Source organism: Vulpes vulpes, chromosome 16 (assembly GCF_048418805.1).
Source record: "Vulpes vulpes isolate BD-2025 chromosome 16, VulVul3, whole genome shotgun sequence".
Classification (NCBI taxonomy): domain Eukaryota; kingdom Metazoa; phylum Chordata; class Mammalia; order Carnivora; family Canidae; genus Vulpes; species Vulpes vulpes.
The window spans coordinates 70,411,957-70,435,131 of record NC_132795.1 but is presented as its reverse complement, the minus strand read 5'-3'; the positions used below and the strand labels follow the sequence as shown (position 1 = coordinate 70,435,131).

The following is a 23,175-nucleotide window of genomic DNA, read 5'->3' as shown; positions in this document are numbered from 1 at the left end:
GATCAGGGCAGGACATGATGGGAACTCAAGTGCTTTTCACCACAGGGTTTCTCCTGTCTTCTGATGTGGGGTGCTGGGATGCCGGGTTTCAAGCCATAACTCGGAGAAGGGAAGGTGGGCCCTTGCAACCATGTTGTGGACCTCCCAATAGATCATTTGTCTATTAGATTTGCATGTATTGAAAATGAGTGTGGGATCCTAGCCTTTTCAGCAAGTTGAAGGGATTTTTTTCATCGTTTTTAGAATCAAAAGCTTAAGGACATGTGCTGTATACATAACTAGAATATTACTCAGCCATCAAAAGGAAGAAATTTCTGACAGATGCTACAACACGGATGAAACTTGAAGATAGTATGCTAAGTAAAGGAAGCCAGACTCAAAAGGACAAATATTACATGATGTCCACTGATAATAAGGTCCCGAAGGTGGTCATATTCATAGAGACAGAAGGTAGAATTGTGGTTGCCAGGGGTCCGGTGGAGGGGAGATGAGGAGATAATATTTAATAGGCAGAGGGTTTCAGTTTGAGAAGATGGAAAAGTTCTGGAGATAGATAGTGGTAATGGTTGCACAACATTGAAAATGTCCTTAAAGCCAGTGAACTGTTCATTAAAGATGATTAAGATGGTAAAATATTTTGGTGGTAATGTATATTTTACCACAACTTAAAAAAAAAAAAGCTTAAGCACATGCATGACAGTAAGGGATCATGCAGATGTAATTGTGAAACCTTATTATGTGGGTTCTCGGGGGTGGGGGAACAGGACAGCCCCTTCCCTGAGGTCAGACAGGCTCAGACCCTGGTGGATCCTGGAAGCAGACAGCTGGTTGAGACTTGAAGCAGGCAGGGCTGCTTTCTGCTGGTTTTGCAGACTGGAAGTCATTTACTCTGGCATTTTTAAAAATTCCTTTTTAGTTTTTATTTTTTAATTTTTATTTATTTTGAGAGACAGAGAGAGAGAGAGCACATGAGCAGGGTTGGTTGTGGGGGAGGAGCGGAGCGAAGAGGAGAGAGAATCTCAAGCAGACTCCCCACTGAGCACGGACCCACCCCCCCAACATGGGGCTCCATCTCGCAACCCTGGGATCATGACCTGAGCTGAAATCAGGAGTCAGACGCTTAACCGCCTGAGCCATCCAGGTGCCCCTACTTTGGCACTTGTAACACAGACTTAAAGCTTATGAAATCTGCCAGTGGGCCTGGTCTCAAGGCCCAGATTAAGCAGCATGTACTTTTTTACTTAAATGCAGAACAATAGCAGACAGCATAAAAGCTTTCCCAGGGCTGTTTCTCCCCTGAAGTAACAAAAAGGAAGATGGATGGGGGAAAGCTCCCACATGGAATCAGATACCACAGAAAGCACATTTCAAACCGCGTGATATGAGTGCACAGGGAAATGGAGTCAGGTGAAAACCGTGTAAAGGGCAGAGAGTTCTGAAGTAAGGGCTCTTATGCTATTTTTAGTATCAAAAATGCTGTGAGTCCTGTTACTCCATTACACTCCAGCGAATCAAATTGTTTGCCTTTCTCTACATTTACCACTACTAATTGTTGTGTCTTATTAAATCAGAGCAGGCCTGCCTGTGAGGCAGTGGGCATCAGTGGACGGCCCTACTGTGGGGTTAAATGGGCACCACCCCCCTCGTTCTTTTATACCTCCCGCATCCCTGGCATTTGGAGCGACACACTGGAATGACAAATGCATTTCAGCATTTCTCCAGGGTAGACAGGACAGTTGCACATGTTGAACCGGAGCACTTGGCGGTGCTGTTTTGAGGGACCAGATGCATTGCATCAGCCATGGCTTGGCCCTCAGGCCTGCGGTGAGGGGCACCTTCCATTGCTCTCCAGATGCATTCAGTGTGGTCTCGGTGCTGCCTTCATGTCTACTAGGCCCCCCAAGAGAACCTGAAATCGGGTTTCAGTCTCTTGCTTCCGGACCTGGCCTTCCCAACAAGGCTGTGTGTCACAATCTCTGAGGGGCCCAGGGGTCTGTATTTTAGTGGCCCTCCAACTAATTCTGCGGCCCAGCCAGATTTGAGAAGCACAGCCTTAACCAGTTATTTTCCATCAGTGGTAGAGAAAAAAGAGCTCAAATGTGAGCCTGATGCATGGTGAATGAAGAGGGAGGAAGCTCGAAGCTGGACTGCTGTCACTGTTAGCAGTCGTTGTGTGCATGCTGGCACCAGTAGCCCTGGTCTTTTAGGAAAGCTGCACCTCACTAAAATCCATTTCTCTGGCTATTTCATCTGCCTGGAAAAACAGAGCAAAAAAGGGTCACAGAGCATTGCATGCTGAGCTCTTAAGAAGGCAGAGAGTCCAGTGGGCCCCTCACCTGCCCTGACTCTTACCCCAGACATGCAGGTGGAGGTGGTCCCTTCCTCTCAGGTCCTCAGGGGAGAAGTGCTGTGAAGAGTGGGAACTGTAGCAGCCTGAGAGGCAGGTGACCCCGGTGACCAGAGAAAGGACAGACAAAGGAGAGAAAGCTGATGGAAGAACCAAAGAGGTCTGGTGTTCCAGGGGCACTTGACTTTGTACACTGTCCACTCATCAGAAGTCCTGTCCCTGGACCTCACTGATCATGCTCATCAGGGTGAGTCTGAGCCATCAGGAAGAGGTCATGTTCACTCTGTTGAGGCCGTCAGGGAGGTGCTAGATCCAAATAAGAGTAGCTTGATCCAAAATGGGTAAAATAAAATAAGAAAACTCTCTGGAACAGTTTGTTTCTGGGAAGAATTTGCTTTCCTACAGGGCTGAGTACTTAAGGACTGGCCCAACAACATGTCTGGTGTTCACCAGCCTCCCCTTCCCTTAGTTGGGCTCTGCAGCAACCCCCACCATGGTTCCATGGGGACTCTTTCATTTGAGAATGCCTGTGAGTATTGTCACACCCGTTTTATGCAGCCCCACACACTCATTTTCTGATACTTTTGCATCCTGCAATTATCATCCCAACCTTCAGTGGCAAATTAAATATGACACAAGTCTTGGTTTAAGCAGCTCTTCCTGACATACTTTCTTAGGGAGCCCCATCAGTTTGCTATGCAGCTTTATCTTCAACTAATGAACTCTTTTGATTTCATTCCATGAAGCACCTTGTAAGAACCGTACAAGACCAGGGATGAAGAAAACTAAAATTCTTATATGCATGGCTGACACAAAGTAGAATATATTAAAAACTCTTAGCAGACTAATGATTTCAGTATTTATAAATTCCTTGTACTATAGCCAAACCAAGAATACTGTGTGCTTGTAGGCCCTCTGGACTCCTCCATTAATTGCAAGAAGTGAAGAGAAATCACAGTTACCCAATGTCCATGAAAGGTTCTTTGGCAGCGGCTGAGCTGGGCTGCCTGTGGCAGAAGACTGCCTCCAGGAACTGGGTCAGTGCATGTGGCCAGGCAAGGGTCAGTGGCCACCTGGCTCCAGCCCCCAGGGTAGGCTGGACAGGAGGAAGAGGAATGTATAAGAGTGTTCCAGGAGCTCAGTAAAGAGATCTGAGCAAAGGAGATGGGATTCCCTGATCTCCATGTCTCATCAAGAAGGCTACAGGCCAAGAGGAGACAGGATCACCCCTAACAGAATGGGCATACTTTGGAATAGCTGAGAACCTAGAAAGCCAGCAGGTCATCTTTCCAAAGTTGGATAAAAGCATGAGAACATTCCACAGCAACAAGCTAGAGAAAAACAGCTACCTGTAAAACTGAAAGAAGAAAGGCATAGAGTATTTTGGCTGCCTTGTTTGTTCTTTAAAACAAAAGATGAGGGGATCTTCAGTGGCTCAGTCAGTTAAGTGCCTTCAGCTGAGGTCAGGATCTCATGGTCCTGGGATCGAGCTCCACGTCTGGCTGCCTACTACTGTAGGCAGTACATACAGTACAGTCACTACTGTACTAACACTACATTTACCAGCAACTTAAGCATTTTTGGGATAAATTCAGCTCTGCCTACTCCACAGGGAGTCTACTGCTGCCTCACCCTCTTCCCTCCCCCCTCTTGTGTGCATGCTCTATCTCTCAGATAAATAAATAAAATATTTTTATCTTTCGATGGACACCGAGGCTCCTTCCACAGTTTGGCTATTATGGACATTGCTGCTAGAATCATCGGGGTGCAGGTGTCCCGGAGTTTCATTGCATCTGTATCTTTGGGGTAAATCCCCAGCAGTGCAATTGCTGGGTGGTAGGGCAGGTCTATTTTTAACTCTTTGAGGGAATAGAGGGGAAGGGAGAAGAAATGGGTAGGAAATATCAGAAAGGGAGACAGAACATGAAGACTCCTAACTCTGGGAAACGAACTAGGGGTGGTGGAAGGGGAGGAGCAGGGGGTGGGGGTGACTGGGTGGCGGGCACTGAGGGGGGCACTTGACGGGATGAGCACTGGGTGTTATTCTGTATGTGGGCAAATTGAACACCCATAAAAAATAAATTTATTAAAAAAAAGAACAAATATACTGAAAAAAATAAAAATAAAAACTTAATGAAAATTAGGAAAATTTAAAAAAATAAAATAAAATATTTTTAAAATAAATAAACAAATAAATCAAAAGATAGCTTTAGCCTCATCTGCAATGGCCTTGTGTGGTCATTAGGCCCAATAAGAATATTCACTCTCAGTTATCTGCCAACCAAATCAAGGTCAATTCCCTGTTTTCTTTGCAAGAAAAGTTGGCTAATTTTGTTGATGTTGATTTTGTAGATTCTCGTTGATACCCAGCTGCAAGGGAGTGATGTTTACTTGTTTGAAATTTATCCAAGTTCAAATAATATAACCTAGGCTTTAAATGTTACCACTGATTTTTTTAAGCTATCTGGGGATATTTAGAGGAAAATGCCTTCTAAATCTTTTCATGAAAGTGCAGTGGAAACTATCTCTGGGGCACATATGGGTAGATATGAATAATTTGCTTCACATAATATTTAAATATTCAAGACTCAGTGGATCACATTTTCCCTTTTCTTCCAAATGTCTTAGATTTAGAGGTGACCCACTGGAAGGCATTCGACCTCAAATCCGAGGCTGTAATTATGTTCTTGGAATCAGCTTTCTCTGACCCTCTTCTCTCCCAAATTCAGTATGGCCTGGCTACAGTGAGCACCTACCTCCAGAAATGCAGGACCCACACGAAAAAGAACAAGACTATCATGCTTCATGTGACGTTGAACGCTTTGCAAAAAGCATTTATATTTTTTAGGTTAAAAATAATCATAAATACAGAGCAAGGTGTGTGCTACTACAGCAGCTTAGGACGAGAGGCCACAGACCATATGCCTGAGTGAGCCACTGACCACCTGTGCTCACCAGGTCTAGTCTGGCCACAGCAGGCACACCCCGCTCACTTCCAAAGACGGCGTTTCAAGGAGGCTCCTTAACGATCAAGTGGAGGGAGCAACTGAGGATATTTGGCCTTAAAAAGACATGTCTTTGGGGGGACAAGATCACCCTTCTCTGATACTTGAGGGCTGATTTCATCCCTACATTGGCTTTAATAAAAAGAAAAAAATTTTAATGGAAAGTAACAAGACTATGGAGAGATTGGAACTCTCGTATATTGTAAACTGATACAGCTGCTGTGGAAAAGTCTGGTGGTTCCTCAAACTGTTAGATGTGGAGTTAGCATATGACCCAGCAACTCCTCACCCAGGAGAAATGAGAACATGTGTCCAGCATTGTTCACAACAGCCAAAAGGTGGAAGCAGCTGAAGTGTCCATGAATGGATGAATGAATCAACAAAATGTGGTGTAACACAAAATGGAATAGTATGAACCCTTAAAAGGGAAGGGAACTCTGAAACACGCCCGCATGAACGAGCCTTGAAAACATTTCATCTATGGGAGAAGCCTGAGACCAAAGGTCACGTGTTGCATGATTCCGTTTATTTAATTTATCCAGAACAGGCAAATCCATCGAGATGGAAAGGGGATTGAGGGGAATGGAGAGCAATGAGTTAGTGGGTACCAGGGATTTCTCCAAGGTGATGGAAAAGTTTTGAACCTAGAGACAGGTGGTGGTTGCACAACCTTGCGAATGCAGTTAACACCGCTGAATTGTACACTTTAAAATGGTTAATTACATGTTCAGTGAACTGCACTTCAATTTTTAAAACGATCAATAATCTGATAGGTTTTTAAAATATTTTATTTATTTGAGAGAGAGCACTAGCGGGAGCAGGGGGAAGGGGCAGCGCTGAGCAGGGAGCCCGATGCAGGGCTCGATCCCAGGACCCCGAGATCATGACCTAGCCAAAGGCAGATGTTTAACTGACTGAGCCACCCAGGTGCCCCTAAAAATTGCAATAATCTAATCTGAGCGCTGTCGTTTTGGACAGCCCCTGAACACAGCAAGAAGAAATGAATAGAAGCCTCAGGTGGGGATGGGGGGGAAAGTGGTATTTTGGCTCAGTAGGAATAATTTTCTAATGAGTTCAACTAACAGGAAGTAGAAGAGGCTGCTGGAGACCGTGGCATGTCCCCTCTCCCCTCTGCATGGAGGAGACTTGGCCAGCACTGGATGGGGTGTCGTGGGTGGCATACAAGCCTATGGCAGTGCTTCTCCACCCTGGGTACCTCCAGAAAAAGGCTCCCGGGTGTCCATCTGCCTCAGGTGGAAGCGGTGCCTCTGGTATCCCCCCCGCCAGCCCTGCACCCCAACAGGCACTTCTGTCTATGACAGTGGTGCCCTGCACGCCCCGCCATCCTCACTGCCCAGTGTGAGCGGTGCACCCACAGCTTCCGAGTCTCCCGGGCGCTGGTTAGCAATGCAGGATCTCAGCCCCTCCCCAGACCTACCAAATCAGAATCCGCCCTTTAGCAAGATCTCTGGGTGACTCATACATTTGAGGGTGCCAAACACAGCTGTAGACCTTGCTTTACAAAACACTTTGAACTGCTTCTTTCATTCTATCTCCTGAACAATCGGGAGTCACTACCAGGGCAGGTGACACATTGTCGCTGTTTGCCAGGAAAGGAAGTTGAGGCCCAGAAGGCTTCACTCCAGATACGGCTGGCAGTGCCAGTCTCGGGGTGCCTAATCCAGGGCCCCCTCCACCGGGCCCCGAGGCTGTTTCCTTCATGTCTGACTGCCTCCCCACCTCCCTCCTGCCTTGCACACAGCCCAGGTGGAGTCAGTATTCGATATGCTGAGGCGGGAGAGACGAAGGATGGTGGAAATGCAGGGCCCCCTTTGCTGTGCAAATTCTCAGTTGCCAGACCCACCTGAGCTTCCCCGGGCACGCTTTTGTTTCCTGATCTCACTTCAGATTCTACACGGTGTTCTATGCTGTGATTGTGGAAACCCCACGGAAGTAGGTACTGGGGAGTGTGGGAAGGAGGTTGAATATACATGGTGGCTCCCCCGAGGTCAGGAAGGGTGGAGACAGCACAGGGATGTACAAGGGAAGGAGCCCTTGGATGGGGGGATGGAAGAGCCTGTTGTTTCTGGGGAGCAAAGGGACAGGTCCAGCAGGCCGCCGTCTAAGTACCAATACTCCTGGTTTTGGAAGTATTGTTACTAGCATGACCAGCCAACACCAATGAAACATTTTTTAGGCTGTGTGACCTTCTTAACCTTTCTCTGCTCTGGATTCCTCATTAGTAAAGTGGGGACCTGTCCTGTGGAGCCCAAAATGGAAGAGAAGAACTCTCCCACAGCCTGGGTGATGGGCCAGCAGAGTGCCCGGGGTCTCTTTCCTGCAGGAGCTCACTGAAAATCTCTATGGCCCTACAGAGCCACACCTTTCACGTAGTGAAATGTGAGAGGAAAGTATGGCTGGTAGAGGGAAGGTCTGGGAGAGAGCCATGCTGGCCACTGAGGGCACCATGCTTCTCCTATATGCGCCTTACACTTAAAGTGCTTTGCCCCAAACATGTGAATTTGCAGCAGGGCTTATTTGCCAAGTTATCCTTTGGAAGTCTACAGGCCCTGGGTGTTGCAATGCTTGGTAAAACCAGGAGCTGGAAGATCAATCAATAGAATAAGCAGTGAAGAACAGGCAGGGTCTGAAATCTCAGAATCCTGGCTTTCTCCTCCCCATGTTGGTGGCATCCAGGATCAACAAGCAGGGACAGAATGGGGTCTCATTTGTCCACTGCTGGGAGGTGTGGGTACAGGGTACTTCCCCAGGTTGAACCTACTGGTGGGGGGGAACAGAGACAGCGGAAGACCCATCCTGGCCTTGGGGTTTATGCTGGGTGGTTCCTCACTGCTCAATGCCCTTACTGCCATTTGCTGGCCCCTTTAGAAAGAAATTTTATTTTGCAATAATTATAGATTCAAAGGAAGTTGCAAAGCAGACTGTATTCCATGAACCCAGTTCCCCCAGTGCTTACATCTTAGCACCAGGAAGTTGATACTGGTACAATGAGTGTGTATAGTGCTGTCATTTTACCACACGTATAGCTGTGACCAGCATCACCTGTTCCCTTGAATTTTTTTTTTAAATAGCTCTGAGATCCTCACCAGCTCCATCAGGGCTGATTCCCTGGTGCTTCCCTGATGTCAGGAAGGAGCTACCGTGCATCTCAAATGGTTGACATGTATGCTAGAGCCGTGTGACACGGTGACCCTCTATCTCGCCTGTACGAAGTCTCACACACGCACACAGACTCTCAGACTTTCTCTATGGAAACTTTGAAGTGTTGAGCACACAGTTCCTATGGCCCATTCCCTCCTGGCTGGGAAACGGGAGGAGCCTGTTCTGTTACCTGAATTCCTTTTTAAAGGAGGAATCAGCATGAAGTCAGACCATCTTGGAGTAGAAGTTGCTGTCATCTGTAAGAAAAAGAAACTGAGGGAACCCTGGGTGGCGCAGCGGTTTAGCGCCTGTCTTTGGCCCAGGGCGTGATCCTGGAGACCCGGGATCGAATCCCACGTCGGGCTCCCGGTGCATGGAGCCTGCTTCTCCCTCTGCCTGTGTCTCTGCCTCTCTCTCTCTCTCTGTGTGACTATCATAAATAAATAAAAATTAAAAAAAAAAAGATTTAAAAAAAAAAGAAAGAAAAAGAAACTGAGCTAAGCAATGGGCCATGGCTCAGAGTCATGAGTGCCCTATACTTGCAAGCATAGATATGCATCCTGCAGGACACCACAGTCAACAGTGGACTGGAATCAAAACAATTAGAAGAATTTGCATCCAGAATCCACAGCACAGACAATCCACAAGTATTGTCATTTTACTTCTTTAATATTAACTTTTGGAATAGAAGGGTTAATTTTTTTTTTATAACTGACCCCAGTCCAAAAAAAACAAAGGACTGCTGGGGTCCATCAGGACTGGATGTTGTCACCACTGACTGTGTTTATGCCAGGCTATCAGCAAACTTGGTCACGGGCAGTGCCAAGCAAGGTCCTACAGGGTCAAGAAGGGTTCATATTCTAGTCATCCCCAGCTGAGAACATCAGCACCTGACAGAGACTGGAAGTCATGTCTCTGCAGAGAGGCAGGTCAGAGCCACACGCAGTAGCAGCATCAACCTGAACTTCAGGTAGCCACACGTTCTAGGACATTAAGGAATTAGGTACCCATGGTTAAGATAGCACAAATGGCCCTGATTTGTCACCATGGCACAGTCACAGATGGACAATGCTGTGTTGTAACCAGGGTTTCTCCTCCAATGGGTTCTTACCACCTTTCTTCACCCTGCCTCCCTATCACATGTATGGACACCTGTGCATGTGGTTCTCACCTAGAAAAGAAGATGGGTTAAGGTAACCGTATTTGAATAGTTGTAAGATCTCATTTTTATATGACATTTCATCATTCACAATGTTATTTCTTATTTTAACCAAAGGAAGAAGCCACAGTCCCAAAACAATAGTGATTCTCAAAGTCACCCAGCTGGCCAGTGACAGAGTGAACGCTGCAGTTCACATCTTCGGATTGCACCTTCCCGCTGATTAGGCCCCATCACACAGAGCAGTCTTCCTGTCTCACCCCCGGAGGGTGATGTGCAGCCCTGAGGCATTTTGTGAATTTGTGGAAAGAAGAGCATCTCCTAGCACAGGGAGCCCAGCTCTGGCCTCCTAACTCATCATCCTGACCCTTAAAAGTCCCCCAAGGGCAGGGCAGGTGCTTGAGAGAACTTGATCCTGGTTCTGAGTTCTGGTTTCCAAACCTAGATCTGTGGCTACAGCTCCATGGGTCATTATTCAAGCTGCTTGCTTGTACCTGAGACCACTCTATTTTTCAGTGTTTTAAAGTTTCTATGAAGCTGTTCTTCCTGAATTAAATTCTTTTCCTTTGTCTAAACCCAAGTCACACTCTCAGTCTTTTTGTGGCCATACAAGGGCACGTAGGAATTTAGCAGAAAGTAAACCAAGATAAGAGACAAAAGAGACAACAGTAAGAGGACACCTCTAATGTGGAGGTGTTCTCCTTGCCCCTGGGATTCTTGGTCCCATAGAGGTGTAAATCTTACACCTGTGTTGACATCTTACCATGTTGCCATGCAACAACATATGGGAAGGTCATGTGCGTGAACATGCACACGTGTGCACGCACACACATACATACACACATGCATTGTTAAAACCTCACTTGTGATCATGGCTAAGAAAGGCTGTAGTGTTGTTAATTTAATTTTTTATAACCTCCAAATATTTGCAAACTTAGGGCCAGAGACAGACCTCTCCCCAGAGGGAGCCGACCCAGTGTCATTCTTACATAGTAGTGAACTTGGCTTCTACTCTGGAGCAAGGCATAATAAACACTTTCAACCACATGAAGGAGAAAAAAATCTCAAGTGAATAATGAGAGCATAGGTAAAGAAGAGAGAAAATATTTCTAGGAGAAAGATGGAGGACTTAATACTTCTTATTGCCATTTTATTTTTAAATCATATATATTTAATTTTATGTATATACATATACATATCATACATGTGATAAAGGGCTTGACTTTACTTAATGAAAAGTGGTCTAAGATCCTTTTATCTTTTTATTCTTAAGGAAGGAAGGAATGAATTGCAATGAATATACATTGCTTCTCCCTCAGAAAACAATGATAACATTTGTAAATGTTTTCATTCAAACTAGACATCTCTCTTTGTTTTATTTATTTGTCTGTTGGCTTCCTTTTGCTTCAAACAAGTTTTCAGAAATGAAATTTATGTGTTTACGTTCACAACATCCAAAAATGTTAGTGTGACCTTGGAATGATTATTTAGTTTTGTTCTAAAGAATCTGGTAACTTTTTCTTAGACTAAAAAATTTAGCATAGTCTGGGGATTGAAAACTGCACGATTTAATTTAGGTAAAGATAAGAATGTAACACCACTAAATATATAAAATTACTTAGTTATCTAAGCAAGTAAATCAGACATGCTTTGAGATGCTGTGGCTGCCTTGAATTAATAATGCATTGAAGAGTAGATTTGACTAATGTGCACTCAACATATTTTAACATTTCACTTTCAACCTTGTTAAATGTGGCTAAAAATGTAAAATTAATTATTTAAAACCGTAGAAGGAATCCAACCTTTCCCCAATTTTACCCCAAATTACAAAGTTTAAAAAAAATTGCAGTTAGTTGTGGCCTAATGGAAAGCAGGTGTATGATACTCTGTTAAGCAGACTAATTGGTGGTGATGAGCTTTGCATTGCAGAAGGATCATTAGTGAGGGTGGGATGCTGCACTCCTCCAGCGCGTGGGCCCTGAGCCACTCACACATTTAAAGTATGATTCAGTTCACAGAAATGTTGTTTATCACCAGCTCTTCAGGAAAATACTGTTATGCAAGCTGAAGTCCCTTAGTACAGGAACCTTTTGGATTGCAAGGGACGTTTAAAAGGACTTGCTTTGTGGGTTTCCTGGTAGCTGGTAAATACCTTTGCAATTTAAAAATAAAGCTAATTGATGTCCATAATTAGTATCTGTTATTTAAATGCGGAATAGCACCTTTTGAATGGCTCCTAGGATTGACAGCAATAACAACCACCGGAGCTAACATTCCCTGAGCCCACATTTGAAGTGTTTTACAGGTGCTGTGTCCTTAGGTCTCAGCGGCTCTGGGAAGGTGAGAGCCCCTGGCAGAGAGAGGTCTAGTAACTTGCCTGAGGTCACTCAGCTGGTGAAATAGCAAAGCCGCATTTTGAACGCAGGATCTTCCTGCACTGTTGTTGCCTCTTTGCCAGCGGATCCTCATCTCTGGTTTTGGCTCCCAGGGCACAGCTCCGTGCTAAGTGAATGTGTGAATGAAGCCTTGAGGGCCAGGAGGAGGAATAAAGGAAGGAAGGTCTGACTTGCAAAGGCTGAGGGATGCTCTTGCTGCTTTTTTGTTCTTGAAAATGCTAAAGAGAACATTTTTCAGATAAGGTTGTTTCTGAAAGAGGATGGGTGAACATTCCCAAAGCCGTGCGTTTTTAGATCTGAATGTTTCTAAAAGGTTTATTGACAACAGCCTGCGATACCTTTGTCACAGAACTTAAATAAAGGGGCACCTGGGTGGCTCAGTGTTTGAGCGTCTGCCTTTGGCTCAAAGTCGTGATCCGGGGGGCCTGGGATTGAGTCCCACATTGGGCTTTCCGCAGGGTGCCTGCTTCTCCCTCTGCCTGTGTGTCTCTCTCTGTCTCTCATGAATAAATAAATAAAATTATTTTTTTTTTAAAGATTTTATTTATTTATTCATGAGAGAGAGAGAGAGAGAGGCAGAGACACAGGCAGAGGGAGAAGCAGGCTCCATGCACCGGGAGCCCGACGTGGGATTCGATCCCGGGTCTCCAGGATCGCGCCCTGGGCCAAAGGCAGGCGCTAAACCGCTGCGCCACCCAGGGATCCCCCAAATAAAATTATTTTTAAAAGAACTGAAATAAAGAGGAAACAATGTTGAGCATTTTAGAAAAAAAGCCCTTTAAAAATCATACATATCTGCATTACAGATTGTCCCCCGCGGCCTGGCCTGGGACATAACGCCTATGCTCTGTTGAGAAACTTCTCTGGGATCACGCCCTGTCCCCCATCACCCCCTGCTCCGGGGGCACCAGTGAGCTATTTGAGGTTTGAGCTAGGGGTCCTGTCCCTCCTGGGAGTCCCAGGTAGCAGGACCTGTCCCCCTGGGTACCCCGCATCATCCTCTAGGTTGGTGCTAGGCCCTCCTAAGAAAACCAGATTTCAGACATCAGCTCCTGGAAGTAGGTTAGATCACCTGGGCCTCGGGGGAATTTCCCTCCTCGTACCTGGTACTTTGTCCAGCTTCTGAGCCCAAGAGGCCCAGGGGGGTGGTTTTTCTGTCTGGACAGCTGGAGGCTGGACCAAACATGGGGAAAATAGGAACAGTACAGTGCCTCCCCTCCAGGATGAGGTCCTGGGCCTACGGGTCCTGGCCTCACTCACCCAAATCTGCTTGTGCCCCCAGCAAGCATCCTGTGATCACGGGGAGCCATGGACGTGTTGGGGGAAGAGACGTCAGGTGGAGAAAGCCCCCGGGCCAGGTGGCAGCGCCACCATTGTCCACAGTGTTCTCGAAAATTGTCAGGGCAGGGCACCTGTGCAGGTGAAACAGCTTATTTCCCCGCAATAAAGACATGAATTGATTTGTCTTTGAAGGCAGGTAAGTGCCAGTGGGTGTCAGTCCACACTGTTCTTTTTTATGCAGCTTTTTTTTTTAAGAACCAACTCTCCAGCTTTCTTTGAATTTTCCTCATTACCTGGGTCCCCTGGCTGCCCCCTGGAGGCTGGCCCGAGCCACCCAGCCTGGGCTGTGAGCCGGCACGCCCCTCTCTCCTCGGACAGCACATCAGTAGCTCATCACTGTGCTCGGTGCTGCTGAGCTGACCTACTTTTCCTGTTTGCCCACAGCAGGCTAAGCCTGTTTAGCGTTGTCCAGAGGGGCTGGGCCGAGCAAGGAGCTTTCTGAGTCGTACAGATGGCAGTCTTCTGGGTGAATGTGGTTTAATCTGTTTGCCCTGTTTTCCATTAGTCTAAAGGGTTAGGGCCCAGCACCTAAGGTGACACGGGGACAGGGTCCAAGTGCAGGGCATCCTGTGTCCCAATTCAGCCTGTCTCCTGGAGATCCTGCGGCGTGGTGAATTATTGCTGGGATCCAAGGCTTCTCTCCAAACTTTAAAAACAGATTTCTAAATGGAAGCTCTTTGGCCATGTACTTCCTTACTGGGAATGTGTACTTAGCCCCAGGAACCTCTGCTTCTGAGATGTAGAGGGGATGGGAACTATGCTTGCCCTCCTCAAGGGGGAGGAATCTTCTAGTGTGTTGGGGAGGTGTGGGAGGCAGGGGTGACCAGCTAAGGCCAAGGCACCACAGAAATAAACAGAGCTTATGATGAGGTGAGGATGGCAGAGGTGAGGATGGGAGTGGAACCTTGGATGGGACCAGAGCTCCAGAGCTGGAGGGATGAAGAAGATGGTGTTGCCAGTGTAGATGTCAGGGGATGGGGATGGAGGAGGGGGCAATGTGACTGGGGTAGCAGCTCATCAATCCAGGGCTGAGCATGGCTGACATACTCAGGAACATGGAGTATGCCCTCTGAGCCCCTCTGAGCTACTGGTGCACAATCTCCCCAAAACGCACACATACATTTACTGCTTTTAGTCTTTGCTGAGATATTGCTGCATTGCTATTTGTGGGCGTAGGATAGTGTCTGTTAGAGTTGTTCAGGGAAAAAAATCGTGGGATCAGATAGGCATGATTAAATAAGCTGACATATGAGAAAGCCAGAAGCTAGCGCTTTATCTTTTTCTTAACTCCTGTATTTGTGCATAGCAAAATGCCTCACGAAAGGTGTCCTGGGCCTGCCCTTCCTAACAGCAAAGACCTGATGGAACCGTCCTCACCGTGGGGCTTGTGTCTGAAACTCTCCTGGACACCCCAAAGCCACCACCTCCCAGGGGAGAGTCAGGCTAGTGTGCAAATTGTGCATTTCCTGGGGTCACTTCATTAGATATGCATAAGAGGCAAGAACTCAGTCTTTGTTTTAAAAAAGAAAAAATAGACTTCTCCTACTTTCTCTTGCAGTTTCTTCAGTGTTATCAGGCCAGATGGGAGGAGAGAGATATTCCAAAATACCTTTAATTTACAACATGAATATCTGAATGTACAAAATGTGGAAACCAGAGATTTCTAGTCCTGCCAGGGCAAAACCCAATTGGCCTTTGAATGGCATGAAAGTCAGGCCTTTTTGGACCAGCTGACAGCTTTCCGCTTGCTTGGTGAGCAAGACTGTCGCAGGCAGTGATTGTCCCACTGCCGGCCAAGGTCTTCCTGGGGGAAGTGCTTCGCGTCCCCTCTCTCAGGTGGGCTGGGGGCTTCCTGGTCTGTGCTTGTGTCTCCTCTTCCCGTGTAGGGAAGACCTCCCAAAGGAGGCAGGCCTTTCTTCAGACTCTGCACATTCCAGGTGCTGTGTGTTTCTGGAAGAGAAGATGGAAGGTGGGCATCTAGTTAGAGAGGGAAGGACACTAGTCTATGTTGGAAATCGCCCTCCAACCAAAGCTGGTGGGGCATCCAGAAATGGGACTGTTTCTACAGAACATTCCTGTAGTGGCTGCCTTATGTCTCATGGATGGAGCTTGTGCACTAGAGGGCACCCCCCCCCCATCCGTCTGCCCTCCCTAGTCAGGACTGCTTTCCACTGGCGGGCAGGGGCTGGACCTCCCCTTGGGATGCCCCCTTGCTAGGCCCCTGATGACATCAGAGACTGTGGCTCATCTGTGCGCTGCCTGCCCGCAGAAGCACACGCGGGGCACAGCACCCATGAGAGGAGCAGGGACCTCGAGTGGGCAGAGAGACCCTGCCCGAGACACGAGGCCACCCTCTGCTCAGACAGCTCTGGGTGTCAGTGGTCAAGGCCTGTTTCTCTACCCTGGGCATCAGATACCACCAGACTCATGTCAGGGGGCGGGGGGCAGGCCTGTCCAGGTGACTTGGATGGACCTGGCAATGCTCCTCACGCCAGAGGAAGGCCCCCCAGGCCAGCACCCGCCTCCCCTGGGTTGGGGGGATTACCTCAGCCCAGCTGGACCACAGAGAGCCAACGGCAGGAACTCAGCGCTCTGGCTTCACGGATACCTGTGAAGAGTGAACACGGTCAGCACAGTCACCAGAGGGTCTCACAGCACAGAGGGTGCCCCCGGGGCCTCTGGCAGCCCTCGAGCTGGGCCGGGGCCCGCGGCCCCAGCACGGGGGGTGCCATCAGCCCCTGGCTCTCCGCAGCCAGCGGACTGAAGCAGTCTATGTTCTTATTCACCATTATTTGAAGCCCTGATACGAAACCCCAAATCTCCCAGCCCGGATGTCCAAAACAAGCCTGACTCTTCCTATTTCGAGGACTTCTTTTTCTTTGGCTCTCCTTGCAAGCTGGAGCACAATGAGGATGAGTATCCCCAGGCCAGAAGGAGCGTTAGGACCGGTTACGTGCTGGGGAGCTGCTGGCTGGAGCAGAGTTTCATGGATTCATTTTGGTTTGTCTGTGGCAGCTGATGAGCGGTTCTCAACAAAGGCTTTCACTGACTCAGCTCTGGGCATGACTCATAAATCTCTTCCCCTCTTGCTGATTTTTATAGGGATCTATTGTCCACACCCTGACCACACACTGTCCCCCCTCCATCACATTTTCTAGTTGACTCAGGTTTTCACTGTGAAGCCTAAACTCTATAAAGCGGCCCTCCAAAGGGAATCTTGAGTGCTTGGAACATAACAAAGGTTGCAAGAATAATATGCCATGTGAGGCTGACCCTAACCTCCAGGTATCGAGACGATTTTTATTTTGGAAGCTCTTTGCTGACCAAACGATGTCATTGTCTATTTAATAACGAAGTTTCTAACTTTCTCTAGCCCCTCCTTCATTGCTATGGCCCTGTTCCCCTGAATAATGAATCATCAGACCCTTGCAAGGGGGACTCATGATTGTAACCAGCAGATAGAGCCTCAGTGCTGACCATTGGAGGAGCTTCTGGTATGATTTTCGTGCATTCATGGCAGGTCACTGAGGTGGGGGGCTCATCTTGGTGATTTCTGGGAACTGGGCCCAGTGAGGCCCCCAGCAAGGTTCAGGAGGCCTTGCTGCCAGGGTGCCAGGGGGCGGGGACTTGCCAGAGTGGCCAGGGTGAAGGAGGGACCTGTCCACCTTGCATTTCCCAAGTCGATGATGTGCCAGGATGTGGCGAGCATTTCTCAGTTGGAGGGGAATTGGGACTGCAGGAGCGGGCGGCGCTCGCATTTTCACTGCCCGTTTCCTTTAGAAAAGCTATTTTTTTCCCCCAGCAAATGATTCATTGCAACCAAAACAACATTCCCGGGAGAGGAAGAATTAAAATGTGGAAGTCATTTCCTAGCCTCCCCCAAAGGACAAAGGGACACCAGTAAGCATGGCAGTTCATCAGTGGCTATTTTTCAAAGCCTTTCTGTTTCTTAAGTATAATGAGGAAAAATCGTTACCAAGTTCTCACGTACAAGATAAAGATGCTAATCCCAAACGACATGAGGTTCCCTCACCAGGGGCTGACTGGGAAGACAGGAAAGAACCCCCATCGAGGGGAAATGCATGTGCTTGCTGTTGCCCCTTTTGATTTCAACAAATTCTTGGTTTTAATGCTTTCTCTTTGTGATGAGCTAAATTCACCAGCTTTGGTCAGTATGGTGGAGAGAAATACTAGGATTCTCCAGCTAACGTGGGTCCAAGACTCAAGCCATTTCTCAGCCGGTTTGAAAGTGTCATGATTTCATTATGTAAAAACAATGGCCTTGCCACCCAACAGGCTTATAATAGTCACTTGGAAGAAAATTCAAGATGATATGGAATTGGCTGTACAAAAAGTTAAAAAGTGGGGATCCCTGGGTGGCTCAGCGGTTTAGCTCCTGCCTTCAGCCCAGGGCCTGATCCTGGGGTCCCAGGATCGAGTCCCACGTCGGGCTTCCGGCATGGAGCCTGCTTCTCCCTCTGCCTGTGTCCCTGCCTCTCCTCTCTCTCTCTATGCCTATCATGAATAAATAAATAAAAATCTTTAAAAAAAAAAAAAAAGTTAAAAAGTAAGACCCTGAAGAGGAAGGCTGAGTAGTGATTCTTTCTGGCTCCCAACCTGTTTCTGCAAATAAAGTTTTATTGGAACACAACCACACCCATTCATTTACATATCATCTATAACAGCAGAGTTGAGTAGCTGCAGCAGAGACGGTTTGGTCCGCCTCTAAAATATTTACTAGGCAGCTCTTTACAGAAAGAGCACTGCCAACCCTTGCGTTAGTAGAATAACATACTTCCCATGTATATTGCATGAAGCCTTCTCTGGAGACCCAGTCCTTGGGGGTGTCTCTGTCACCTAAGGGTGTATGATTCCTTCGTCTCCTGTCTCACTGCTGACACACGGTGGGACCCGGGGCAGACATGCCATGAGAAAACAGCCAGGCTGCCGTTTGCTGATCCCTGTTCACCAAGGGCCAGAGTTGCAGTCCGTTGTATAGCAGTAAGTGGCTGTGAGAAAGAATGTTCCAGAACCCTTAGGGTAGAAATTTCACCAAGGTAATGAAAATGTCACTTGCACACTTCACTTCTGTTCTCCGGTTCGATTAAGGTCAATAGCTATTTCTTGAGGACATCCTCGGGCATTCTGTTTGTTCCATTCCCTTCTCTCCCTCCCACCCAGCCTGACAACAACCTAAGTCTCTGCTGAGTTACACTGGATGGCTGGGGCAGGCTCACCACTCCAGGCAGTGTGTGTGCAAGTCTGTCTGTCTTTCTGCTGTGCCTACACACACACACACACACACACACACAATGACTGGTAGACACAAGAACAATAATCCCACTCTACTCAAAGGCATTTTATTTATTTTTTAAAGATATTTATTTATTTATTTATTTATTTATTTATTTATTTATGATAGAAAGACAGAGAGAGGCAGAGACACAGGCAGAGGGAGAAGCAGGCTCCATGCCGGGAGCCCAACGTGGGACTCGATCCCGGGATGTCCATGATCCTGCCCTGGGCCAAAGGCAGGCGCCAAACCGCTGAGCCACCCAGGGATCCCCTGCTCAAAGACATTTTATAGGCTTAAGTACCAGTTTCTACGGCTAGCTGCTGAGCTGGTTATCATTACTGAGAGTGTGATTAACAGTAGCTAGACATTTCTGAGGACTTATGTGTGCCCAGGGCCTGTGCTGGGGGTTTCTCACTGATGCTCTCATTGTCTTCTTGTCCCCGCACGATGAAGGAGGCCCTGCGGGCTTCCCCACCTCACAGGAGGGGCACTGGGGCTAGCAGCACGCCTACCTGCCAACGGTCACAAAGAGCTACAAAGGGCAGAAGCAGGGTTTCAGCCTGGGCCTGACAAGTGCAGGCCTCCGCTGCCTTTGCCCCCTCCCGGAGGCAGATGCTAACCCCTGTGTGTCCCACTAGCCTGCCTGCTGTGGCAGCGGGTGTGGCTCTCGGCTCCGTCCCTGGGGGCTTCCCGAGCCCAGCCAGGGCTCACTGGCCTCGCGTGCTTACATCCTCCAGCTGGGCTGCTTCCTGGGTCCAGCCCAAGCTGCTTTACCCACCGCATCCTGCATGTTGGTCTCCACAGTCCTGCTTACCGGCAGCCACAGGTGGTCTCCGGAGGTGCGACAGGGGCACCCATCCGTGGGTGCCTCTTGGCTGGTAAAATAGTCTCCCCATCAATACAGCCCTTCCTTTCTCTGGTCAGGAGCACCTCTCAGAAATGTTAGGCCTGTGTGGCCCCATTCACCCTGCAGTGACCTTCCTGCTGTGCAGAGACCATGTTCACAGAACAGTAAGGCAGAGAAGAAGAAAGGATGGGCCTGGAGTCAGCTGCCTTAGCAGAGGCTCAGGCCCCCAGTGGGAACGTAAAGGCTAGGACAGTTAGGGGAGGCCAGCATGTGATGGAGAGGACCCCCCTGGAGGCCTGAGCTGCTGGCAGCACGCTGGGCCCTGCCTGCACACGTGCCTGCTGACATCCTTCTCCTTTATGGCCCACGCCATCTCTGCCTGATGGATGCCAGCCCCACTTTAGCAATGAGGGAAACAGAAACTCTCACCTGTGCCAATGTAATTCTTTCGAGAATTGCCACTGTCCTCTGAGGAACTCTCTGTCGCCTCTCTGATCAGAACCTCCAGTGCCTTCCCATTCACTCAGAGCAAAAGCCAAACTTTGTCCAGTCTCCCTGGTATGTATCCCCATGGCTCCTTCCCTCAGGTCATATCTCAAACATGGTCTTACTAGGGAGGCCTTCTGTGACTCCCTAAAATAGCAAGAGTAAGTAAGACTCCAGCCAGCCCAGTACAGCACTCCCTACCCCTGCCCCCACCCCGCATCAACTCTCCTTTATTTTTCTCCACAGAAGTTATAAGCAGTTGACAGTGTTTGCTTATTTATTTGCTTGTGACTTGCCCCCACTCCCCTACCCAACCCCCACCCTCTAAGCACCATGAGAGCAGGGGCTTTGCAGGTTGCCCTAGCACTCAGGGAATACCCATTGAATCACTGAACATCATGTTAGTGCTTCAAGGAAGCCACTCCATTACCTCTTCACAGAGAGAAGCCGAGTACATGGATCAGAGACCTCAACATGGTTACGACTCAGTTTTTCCCAAATTAGATTCTACACAATCTAGATTCAACACAATCCCAATCAAGGTTGCAGCAGGCATTTTTATAGAAATTGACAATGTAAATTCCAAAATTTGCAAGGAAATGCAAAGACCTAGAATAGCCAAGAATCTTAAATAAGAAGCACAAAATTGGAAAGCTCACACAACATTGCTACCAAGAATCTCTATAAAGCCAGAGGAGTTGAGATAGTGTGGAACTGACATAAAGATAGACAAATCCAAGATGCCACAGAGTTGGGAAACAGAATAAGTTTCCCTAAACAGCAGGTTAGCTGTCTTCAGATAATATGCTCAATATGTTTCCAGGTGAAGTGCCTCTAAGTTTGAAGCAATGGCTCCGATTGTCAATCTGATAAAAGCTCAATAATTATGTATCCAACTCTAAAAACAGAGAAGATAGCATATTCATTGTACTTTTTTGAGATTGATAATTGGATCTACCACTTTAAATTTAGCAATTCTTCATTTGGAAAAGGACTATATGAAAATTGAAGAAAAATATTGCACATGCCATGTGTAAATGTAACTAACATGCAGTTTAAAGATAAGTTTAAGGTACCTGGGTGGCTCATTCGGTTGAGCATCTGCTTTCACCTCAGGTCATGATCTCAGGATCCTGGGATCGAGCCCCACATCAGGCTCCCTGGTCAGTGAGGGAGTCTGTTTCTCCTTCTGCCCCTCCCCCCACTCGTGTTTTCCATCTCTCTCTCTCTCTCTCTTTCTCAAATAAATATTAAAAAAAATAATAAAGCTAAGTTTGGCACTACCTTAGCCAGGTAGTTAAGGCCAATGTTATAGGGATAGATGCTGTTAACACCCTTGACATGATGTGATAAGAATGGCACTTTACCCCTGTAGGCTTCCTCCTAAAAACCCATATGCTCAATCTGACCATGAGAAAAAACATCAGACAAACCCAAACTGAGGGAAATTCTACAAATCCTAAACAAGGAGAGTCTGAGAAACTCTCACATCTATGAGATGCCTAAGGAGACACGATGACTAAGTGTAATGTGGTACTCTAGATGAGATATTGGGACAGAAAAAGGACATTAGGTAGAAACTAATAAATATTAATAAAGTGTGGACTTTATTTAATGATGTGTCAATGATGTTCATTAATTGTGACAAATGTACCATACCAATGTGAGGTGTTTATAATAAGGGATACTGGGTGCAGGATATGTAGGAACTCTCTGTAGTGCCTTTGCATTTTCTGTAAATGCAAAATAATTCTAGTTTATTTCAAAAAATATTTATCCTGTATATCTGCATGCTGCCGAGACCCTATAGATAGATGGACCTGAATAAAGATTCTGTAAATATATGTATAGGATCACAGGAGACATCTGACAAAAATGCCAATACAATTCAACAGGGAAAGAAATGTCTTTTCAATAAATGACCCTGAAGTAACTGAATGTCCAGATTGGAGCAAGGAAAAAAAAATGATCCTTGACCATTGTTTTACACCACACATAAAATTTAATTTGCGATGGACTATAGATCTAAATGTAAAAGCTAAATTAATAAAGCTTTTAGAAGGAAACAGGAGAATTCTTCATGACACTGAGGTGGCAGAGATTTCTGAGGACACAAAATCACTAACCATGAAATTAAAAATTTATAAACTGGACTTTATCTGTTCACCAAGAGATACCATCAAGAAAGTGCAAAGGCCAGCCACAGACTGGGAGAAAATGTTCACAAATTGATCTCTAGATCTGGCAAAGTTCCATGGGCAGAAGAGAGAAACCTCTACAAACCAGTACAAGGAAGACAAATGGCCCAATTTTTAAGAAAAAAAGAAAAATAATGGGCAAAAAAACTTGGACATCTCACTGAAAAAGCTATCTTGGTGGTCAGTAAGCACATGAAAAGATACTCAGTGTCATCAATCATGAGGGAAATGCAAATTCAAATCCCAGTGAGATCCCACAACACACCCGCTAGAATGACTAAAAGTAAGAAACCAATACCAAGTGTTGGCAAGAATGTGGAACCGCGGGAACTCTCACATGCTCCTGGTGCAAATGTAAAATTGTGCGGTCACTTTGGAAAACAGTTGGCAGTTTTTGATAAACTAAGCATATGGCCACCCTATAATATAGCAATTACACTCCTACCTGGGTATAAACACCCAAGAGAATGAGCACTTATTTCCACCAAAAGACTTAGGTCTAACTTACACTGGTGATGTTAATTTTGACCCCTAGGGAAGGTAGTGTCTGCCAACCGCCCCCAGTTATAAAGTTACCATTCTTCTTTGTAGTTAATAAATATATTGAAGGAGATACTTTATGCAGATATCCTGAGTCTTCTCAAACTTTTGCATATTAATTTCAACATCCATCAATGGATCTTGCCTGCAAAAATTATTACTATGGGGTACTGATGTGATTTTCTATTTCCTATATTCCTTTTACCTTTATGAATTGGAGTTGTTCTGTAAGGGAGATCTGTCCCCCTCCCCAACTGCCCATTGATTTATCCGGTTAATGATTTGTATCCCTATGGACTCAAGAAGTTTCTTCTGTAGGTTACAGTCTATCATTACCGACTTTGTGACTTAAATAGTTCCAAGAATCTTCTCTGCTAGTCTCCCTTTCCTCAGCCTCT

General features: G+C 46.8%; 1 protein-coding gene across 9 annotated transcripts in view; it reads left to right on the top strand.

The window, feature by feature from the left end:
- The window catches only part of NPAS2 (neuronal PAS domain protein 2), a 174,111-nt gene that overhangs the window by 60,974 nt on the left and 89,962 nt on the right, over window positions 1-23,175 (top strand). Inside the window, exon 1 of one of the 9 annotated variants that reach the window (XM_025992434.2) lies at window positions 15,356-16,904. The exons of the other annotated variants lie outside the window; for them this stretch is intronic. The gene's annotated coding sequence lies outside the window, so the exon portion shown is untranslated. Of the gene's footprint in view, window positions 1-15,355; window positions 16,905-23,175 lie in introns of those variants that run through there. 9 annotated transcript variants of the gene reach the window in all.